Below are 8,592 nucleotides of genomic sequence, written 5' to 3' on the forward strand. Positions count from 1 at the left end.
ATAGGACTTTTCCTTCATAGCTTTTTCTTTAGGTTCTCGACGATTTCCTCTTACTAGGATTTCTGTCTCTTTGTACACAAATTGCCTGTTTATAGGCCCTCTTTCAAACTCAATACAATTTTATTTCCAAAAGATGCTTTTGTTTTACTTTTTCTGTTTTGTTTGCGTAAACGTCCGTTGATTTAATTTGAATTGATATGTGCATTTGAATATGATCGATGTTTACCAAAACCCATGCATAAAACGGGAATAGCAATTACTAAAAGACTTCGGGATCGAGGAGAAGGTCTAACCATGCTTTCCAATGAATCTGTTACTAATTCTATTCCCCAGCAAAGCCAGTTATTCCCCAGAAGAAATTGGCATTACTATACAAATTGGTCATCTCTTCCAGTCCCCGCCAGGCTTCTGTTGAATATTTCTCCCATCAGACAGAAATCAAATACCCCCAGCTGAGAAAGGGTCATCAATACAAATATCTCCAACCAGGATATGGGGATTTATTTTCCCCTGGAAAAATTTTCAGACGCATAATTCATTCATTACATCATTTCACAGCATACGCATGCATACACTGTTCGCATTCATCTTCATAAGCATAAAACATCTCATGCATCATGACATGGCATGAAGCTAACTTTATTTTTCAGGTTAATTATCCTCTTGATACAGTCAAAACAAAGATCCATTCAGACGGACATCTTTATCAATTACATTCAAGATTCAACTACATCTCTAAGATATAATCCATATGAGTATTCACTCTGGCAAGCGCTCTGATATCCGCCCAATGGTGGCATCATTAAGCCCTCCCCAGATATTCATTGCAAATACAACATATACAAATACTATCAGATATAGCCTGGCGTACGGTTCACTCTGATTCAGCTCAACATATGAATCCTTCAACTCAGATACGATCTAACGTACGATCCATTCTGACCTTCTACAACTCCAATACGGTCTAGCGTACGACCCATTTGGACCTTCAAATCCTCAGATACTGCCTAGCGTACGGTACATTCCGGGGTGTAGTCTAGCGTACGACTACTTTCTTCTTCAGATACAGCCTAACGTACGGCTCATTCTGCAACTCCAATACGGTCTAGCGTATGACCCATTTGGACCTTCAAATCCTCAGATACTGCCTAGCGTACGGTACATTCCGGGGTGTAGTCTAGCGTACGACTACTTTCTTCTTCAGATACAGCCTAACGTACGACTCATTCTGCAACTCCAATACGGTCTAGCGTACGACCCATTTGGACCTTCAAATCCTCAGATACTGCCTAGCGTACGGTACATTCCGGGGTGTGGTCTAGCGTACGACTACTTTCTTCTTCAGATACAGCCTAACGTACGGCTCATTCTGCAACTCCAATACGGTCTAGCGTACGACCCATTTGGACCTTCAAATCCTCAGATACTGCCTAGCGTACGGTGCATTCCGGGGTGTAGTCTAGCGTACGACTACTTTCTTCTTCAGATACAGCCTAACGTACGGCTCATTCTGCAACTCCAATACGGTCTAGCATACGACCCATTTGGACCTTCAAATCCTCAGATACTGCCTAGCATACGATACATTCCGGGGTGTAGTATAGCGTACGACTACTTTCTTCTTCAGATACAGCCTAACGTACGGCTCATTCTGCAACTCCAATACGGTCTAGCGTACGACCCATTTGGACCTTCAAATCCTCAGATACTGCCTAGCGTACGGTACATTCCGGGGTATAGTCTAGCGTACAACTACTTTCTTCTTCAGATACAGCCTAACGTACGACTCATTCTGCAACTCCAATACGGTCTAGCGTACGACCCATTTGGACCTTCAAATCCTCAGATACTGCCTATCGTACGGTACATTCCGGGGTGTAGTCTAGCGTACGACTACTTTCTTCTTCAGATACAGCCTAACGTACGGCTCATTCTGCAACTCCAATACGGTCTAGCGTACGACCCATTTGGACCTTCAAATCCTCAGATACTGCCTAGCGTACGGTACATTCCGGGGTGTAGTCTAGCGTACGACTACTTTCTTCTTCAGATACATCCTAACATACGGCTCATTCTGCAACTCCAATACGGTCTAGCGTACGACCCATTTGGACCTTCAAATCCTCAGATACTGCCTAGCATACGGTACATTCCGGGGTGTAGTCTAGCGTACGACTACTTTCTTCTTCAAATACAGCCTAACGTACGGCTCATTCTGCAACTCCAATACGGTCTAGCGTACGACCCATTTGGACCTTCAAATCCTCAGATACTGCCTAGCGTACGGTACATTCTGGGGTGTAGTCTAGCGTACGACTACTTTCTTCTTCAAATACAGCCTAACGTACGGCTCATTCTGCAACTCCAATACGGTCTAGCGTACGACCCATTTGGACCTTCAAATCCTCAGATACTGCCTAGCGTACGGTACATTTCTGAAGTGTAGTCTAGCGTACGACTACCCCTTTCATCATCAGATTCAGCCTAACGGACGGCTCATTCTGCTTAAATACGGTCAAATGTACGACCCAGTTAGACCTTCAAGTCCTCAGATGCTACCTAGCGTACGGTACATTTTTGAAGTGTAGTCTAGCGTACGACTACCCCTTTCATCATCAGATTCAGCCTAACGGACGGCTCATTCTGCTGCTCAGAGACGATCTAGCATACGATCCATTCTGACCTTTATTTCTCCAGATACAGCCTAACGGACGGCTCTTTCTGCGACTTAGATACGATCTAGTGTATAATCCATTCTGATCTTTCATCCCCAGTGAAGTCATCCGCCTAATGGACAACTCACTCTGCTATTCAGATACGGTCTAGCATATGATTCATTCTGATCCCTTATCCCCAGCGGCGTATAACACACTCTGACTCCCCAGCAAAGTCGACAATGGAGGACTCACTATACGGTCTAGCGCATGACCCGGTATGACACCCATGTCTTCAGATATCGTCTAATGTACGACGCACTCTGAAGCTCTCATCATCAAACTTTCTGGATGGCATCTTTAAGCCCATCTCCGTCAAGGCTAACAAGCGCAGATTTTTGGGGCATTCTAGTGTTCAATAATCTTTCACCTCCAGACCACAAATGGCGTACCTACCATTCTAACTCTCTCGGTTCAAGAATATTGAACAGGGGCAGCTGTCATACCCCAAAATTTGCCCGCTAATATTACGAGACATTTTTCAAGGCACTCCAACTTATTGTTCAAGACATTGACCTTAAGGGAACAAAGACCCAGCATACAGGTGGCCAAATCCAGAAAATGGCCCAAACTGCCATGCTCGCTAGGCGAGCAAATCCTTCGCCTAGCGAATACCAGAAAATTCTGGGCTTCATTCTGAGCCCATTAGGTCCAAAAAGCATTATAAATACCAGCACTTCAGTCAGAAAAGGGGAACGAAAACGGAAAAAGGAGAACCCTAGCAAGCAAACCCTAACGCTCACAGACGGCAAACCCTGGAGGCAAACCCTGAAGGAACTCAGCGGCATCAAGGTTACCTCTGTCCAATTCAATCCGATTTGCCAATCCAAGGTCGCAATTCAATTTGCAAACAGGTTTGCATTGCTATTACCACTTTATGTTCTTAATTTGCATATGGCATTATGATTAAATTTATGAAAATATCTTAAGTTTGGCATGTGAATTTTTAGTATGTATCTGAATACCTTAAATGATTAACCATGTAATTGCTGTAATGAAAGCCATAAGGCATAAAATTGGCTGAAATTGTACTGTTATCAAAACCGGAATCCACAGCCGCTCGCTAGCACATCGCTAAGCGAGCATGCAGCGAGTATTCGCTAAGCCTTCGCTAGGCGAAGCAGGAGCGAACGTGACAGTAGCTGACTTTTCTGTTCTGATTTTTTTGCTCATCTGACATGTTTTATCATAGCCATGCATTGTTTATCTGATCCTATTACTGTTGTGATTTCTTTTGTGGTGTAATTCTCGATTGCACCCTGATTTGGTATTCTGACATGTTTGCTGAGTTTTGTAAAGGTTCACATATCCCCGGAAAAGATAGCTTGGTAGGTATTCCACTTTGTTTGTAGGACACCCTTGTGGAGATTCACCCTAAATCACTTAACTGATTTTAATGTATTAATTTTAATGTGGAGACCCACCCTAAATTACCTAGCTGATTTTAATGTATTCATTGTGGAGATTCATCCTAATTACCTAATTGATTGTAAAATATGGCCTTTGAATATGTGATCTTGGACCTCTCTTTGTTGCCCTACGGTATTACGGTATAACGGTCATGTCCCGCGAATGTGGGGATACACTTAGCACAGACCCTTCGATTAAATCATCATGTCCCTACAAAATAAGTCATAGTCCCTCGGATGTTGCCTGCGAATATATGATTTTGCCCCTCGATGACCCTTCGTTGTAGCCTACGGTTAAATGATGATCGTCCCTTCGAATGCTAAGGTATCCTTACAACTGTTGCCTTCAATGACCAATCGATGACCCTACGATGTCCCTCTACATCCAAAGGGATAAAACTACTTACTTCTCAATAGTAAGGACAGTTTTACCCTCATAAGGATTGGAAATTCCCATAAAGACCTTGGGTAGGTATAACTCTTAAATGCTGAATCACAACTTAAAATACTTTTCACACCTCACACTTTGCAAAACATCTACTAGAAAATCACCACTTGGTATACATTCGTACTAGAATCATTGCCAAGTTATATTTTTCTAAACCGCTTTCAAAATTAAACGAGATAAATACTTTGTATACATTCGTACGAGAATCATTACAAAGTTAAACTCTCTTTTCAAAACATTTTCAAGCAATTCACAAACACTTTTTTTTCCAGACAAACATAAGTGATCCAGCAATTAAGAGCCCATGGATAACCATGGATACAAAGGGTGCTAACACCTTCCCTTTGTATAATGTACCTCCCGAACTCAAAATCTAACTAAGGTCTTTCCTGTTCTTTTCCACCTTTCCTTATGGGATAAAAGAAAAGTCGGTGGCGACTCTTGCTAACCGCGACATTTGCTTTCCAAAGCAAAAACACATAAAGTCAGTTCACCGTATGACAGAAGGCCTTCTGTAAGGAGGAAGGATGTGCGTCCTGCCGTCAACTAACACCAGGTGGATCATATAGCACCTGTTTTCTGAGAAGTTCATCAATAACAACATCATCAACAACAACATGCCTACCAGCCTCGCAACAATAATAACACCAGCACCAGCAAATACGAGAGGAAGAGGGTAATTTTTGACCCAATTTCGATGACATATGCTGAGCTTTGTCCTTCCTTGATTGATAGGAAGCTGATAACTCCACGAGATCCTCCTGTTGTACCAACCAACCCTCAGTGGTGGTATAAGCCCAAGCTTCATTGTGTGTATCATTCCGGTGCTCCCAGACATGACGTGGAGAATTGTTACCCATTGAAGACCAAGGTGCAAGACCTTGTGAGAAGTGGGATATTGTTTTTTGAGGACGTAGGTCCGAATGTGAAGAAGAACCCATTGCTTGAGCATGGGAAAGCAGTCGTTAACATGGTCCAGGGATGCCCTGGAAAATACAAAGTCCTTTATGTGAATGACATAAGGCAATCTTTGGTCGAGATGCATAAGCTGTTGTGTGAACACAACCATTATGAGCATGACCATGATAGGTGCCAGGTGTGCACTATCAATGAGAGAGGATGCCGTCAAGTGAGAAAGAACATCCAAGGGATGATCGAAATACTTTAGAATCGTAATGAGGACGAAGTTGATGTTATCACCCTAGTGTTTAAAATTCCTGAGCCTGTTGTCATCAAGGATGATGGCAGCAAGAGGAAGGTATCGCCAGCTCTTGTGATCAAGCCAGCGGGTCCTGTCCCATATGTATCAGACAAAGTTGTTCCCTATCGATATAACGCAGTCATGTTAGAAGATGGGAAGGAGGTGTCGTTGCCTTCAACTTCTGTACTTAGCATTTCAGATGTCAGTGGTGTGACCCGTAGTGGTCGTGTTTTCTCGGTGCAGCCGAAATCCTATGAAGACATTGTGAAGAGAACTTTTGTTAATCCTGCCGGTCACGTATGTTCCTGTTATGAAGGGTGTCGACCCGGTTGTTGTTAATAATACTCCTATCCTGGTTGGCCAGTCTGGCATTGTGAAAGCGGGTGGTGATGAGATGCTGAGGCTCATCAAAAGGAGTGAATATAATGTTGTTGATCAGCTGCTACAAACCCTATCAAAGATATCTGTCTTATCTTTGTTGATGAATTCCGAGCCACACCGCGAAGCTTTGCAGAGGGTGTTGGACGTGGCACATGTGGACCATAATTTCACAATAGAACAGTTTGATAGCATTGTTGCAAATATAACTGCTTGCAATAATTTGAGCTTTTGTGATGCTGATCTACTCGAGGAGGGAAAAGACCACAATTTAGCCTTACACATATCTATGAACTGTAAAGATGATGCCTTGTCCAATGTGTTGGTGGACACAGGGTCATCCCTTAATGTGTTTCCAAAGTTCATTCTTGCCAAACTTTCGTACCAGGAGCCTCCCATGAGGCAGAATGGAGTAGTTGTGAAGGCGTTTGATGGATCGCGCAAAACCGTGATCGGCGAATTGAAACTCTCGATCAAGATTGGACCTAGTGATTTCCAGATCATTTTTCAGGTCATGGATATTCATCCGTCTTATAGCTGTTTTCTTGGCAGACCATGGATTCACGAGGCAGGCGCCGTGACATCCACCCTACACCAAAAGTTGAAGTTCGTGAAGAACAAGAAGTTGGTGGTGAAGGGGGGGGGGGAGAAGGCTCTCTTGGTCAGTCATTTATCTTCCTTCTCCTATATTGATGCTGAGGATGAGGTTGGGACTCCGTTCCAAGCCTTGTCTATTGCTGAGCCTTCGAGGAAAGGACTTTCTTCATTTGTCTCCTATAATGATGCAAAGTTGGCCATTGAGCATGGTGCAACTACTGGTTTGGGGAAAATGATCAAGTTGGAAGATAATAAGTCCCGAGCTGGCATAGGGTATTCTTCTGGTGTTTCTAATGAGCGTGGGTTGTTCCTGAGTGGAGGTTTTATCCACACTGTTGAAGATCAGGAAGTTGCTGCCATTGTTGAAGATGATGAAGAGGAAGACCTTGGCAACTTTGTCATACCTGGCGGAATCTACAATAATTGGGTTGCTGTTGATGTTCCAACAGTTGTCTATAAGTCAATGTAATGTGTTCATTTTGTTCAAAAACCCTTCTCCCATGCCAAAAGGAGAATTGAAGACATTGTTGGCATAATTTGATTAATACAATGATACTCATTCAATAATCGCATGTTAAATGTTTGTTTTTTCAAATTATTTTTCCTTTTTGCTTTTTGCATGAAATTGGTGATCCCCATAAAACCCTAAAAAAAAGAGAATAAAATCAATTTTTCATCTGCATAATGATTTGCCTTGTTTGAATTCTGAAATCTCTTTTATACTCAAAATCATTATGCAGGTTAATCAAACCCATTGAACATAATGATCCAACACCATCTCCCAACTTTGAGTTCCCTGTATTTGAGGCGGAAGAAGATGATGTTGAAGAGATTCCTGATGAGATTACCCGTCTGCTTGAGCACGAGGAGAAGATCATTCAGCCGCATCTTGAGAATTTGGAAACAGTCAACTTGGGGTCTAAAGACTGCGTTCATGAAGTGAAGATTGGGGCACTCCTTGAAGAGTCTGTTTAAGAAGGGGTTGATTGAATTGCTACGAGAATATGTCGACGTCTTTGCTTGGTCGTATGAAGACATGCCTGGTATGGATACTGATATTGTGCAACATTTCTTGCCGTTGAAGCCTGAATGTGTGCCTGTGAAGCAAAATCTCAGAAGAACTCATCCTGATATGGCAGTGAAGATTAAAGAAGAAGTTCAGAAGCAAATTGATGCTGGGTTTCTGGTGACTTCTACATATCTTCAATGGGTGGCCAATATTGTGCCTGTGCCTAAGAAAGATGGAAAAGTCCGAATGTGTGTGGACTATCGAGACTTGAATAAAGCTAGTCCGAAAGATGATTTTCCTCTACCACACATTGATATGTTAGTAGAAAATACGGCTAAATTCAATATCTTCTCATTTATGGACGGATTTTTCGGTTATAATCAGATTAAAATGGCACCCGAGGAAATCGAGAAGACAACATTCATCATACCTTGGGGAACATTCTGTTATCGAGTGATGCACTTCGGTTTGAAGAACGCCGGAGCCACATATCAACGAGCTATGACTACCTTGTTTCATGATATGATGCACAAGGAGATTGAGGTGTATGTTGATGATATGATTGAAAAGTCGAAAACGGAAGTTGAACATGTAGAACACTTGTTGAAGTTTTCCAGTGTTTGAGGAAGTACAAACTCCTTCTGAATCCGAACAAGTGTACATTTGGAGTCCGTTCCGACAAGTTATTGGGCTTTATTGTCAGCGAAAGAGGTATTGAGGTTGATCCTGCCAAGGTCAAAGCAATACAGGAGATGCCTGCGCCCAAAACTAAGAAGCAAGTCTGAGGTTTTCTTGGCCGCTTGAATTACATTTCGAGATTTATATCCCACATGACC

The sequence above is a fragment of the Lathyrus oleraceus genome, chromosome 3, assembly GCF_024323335.1.
Source record: "Lathyrus oleraceus cultivar Zhongwan6 chromosome 3, CAAS_Psat_ZW6_1.0, whole genome shotgun sequence".
NCBI lineage: Eukaryota > Viridiplantae > Streptophyta > Magnoliopsida > Fabales > Fabaceae > Lathyrus > Lathyrus oleraceus.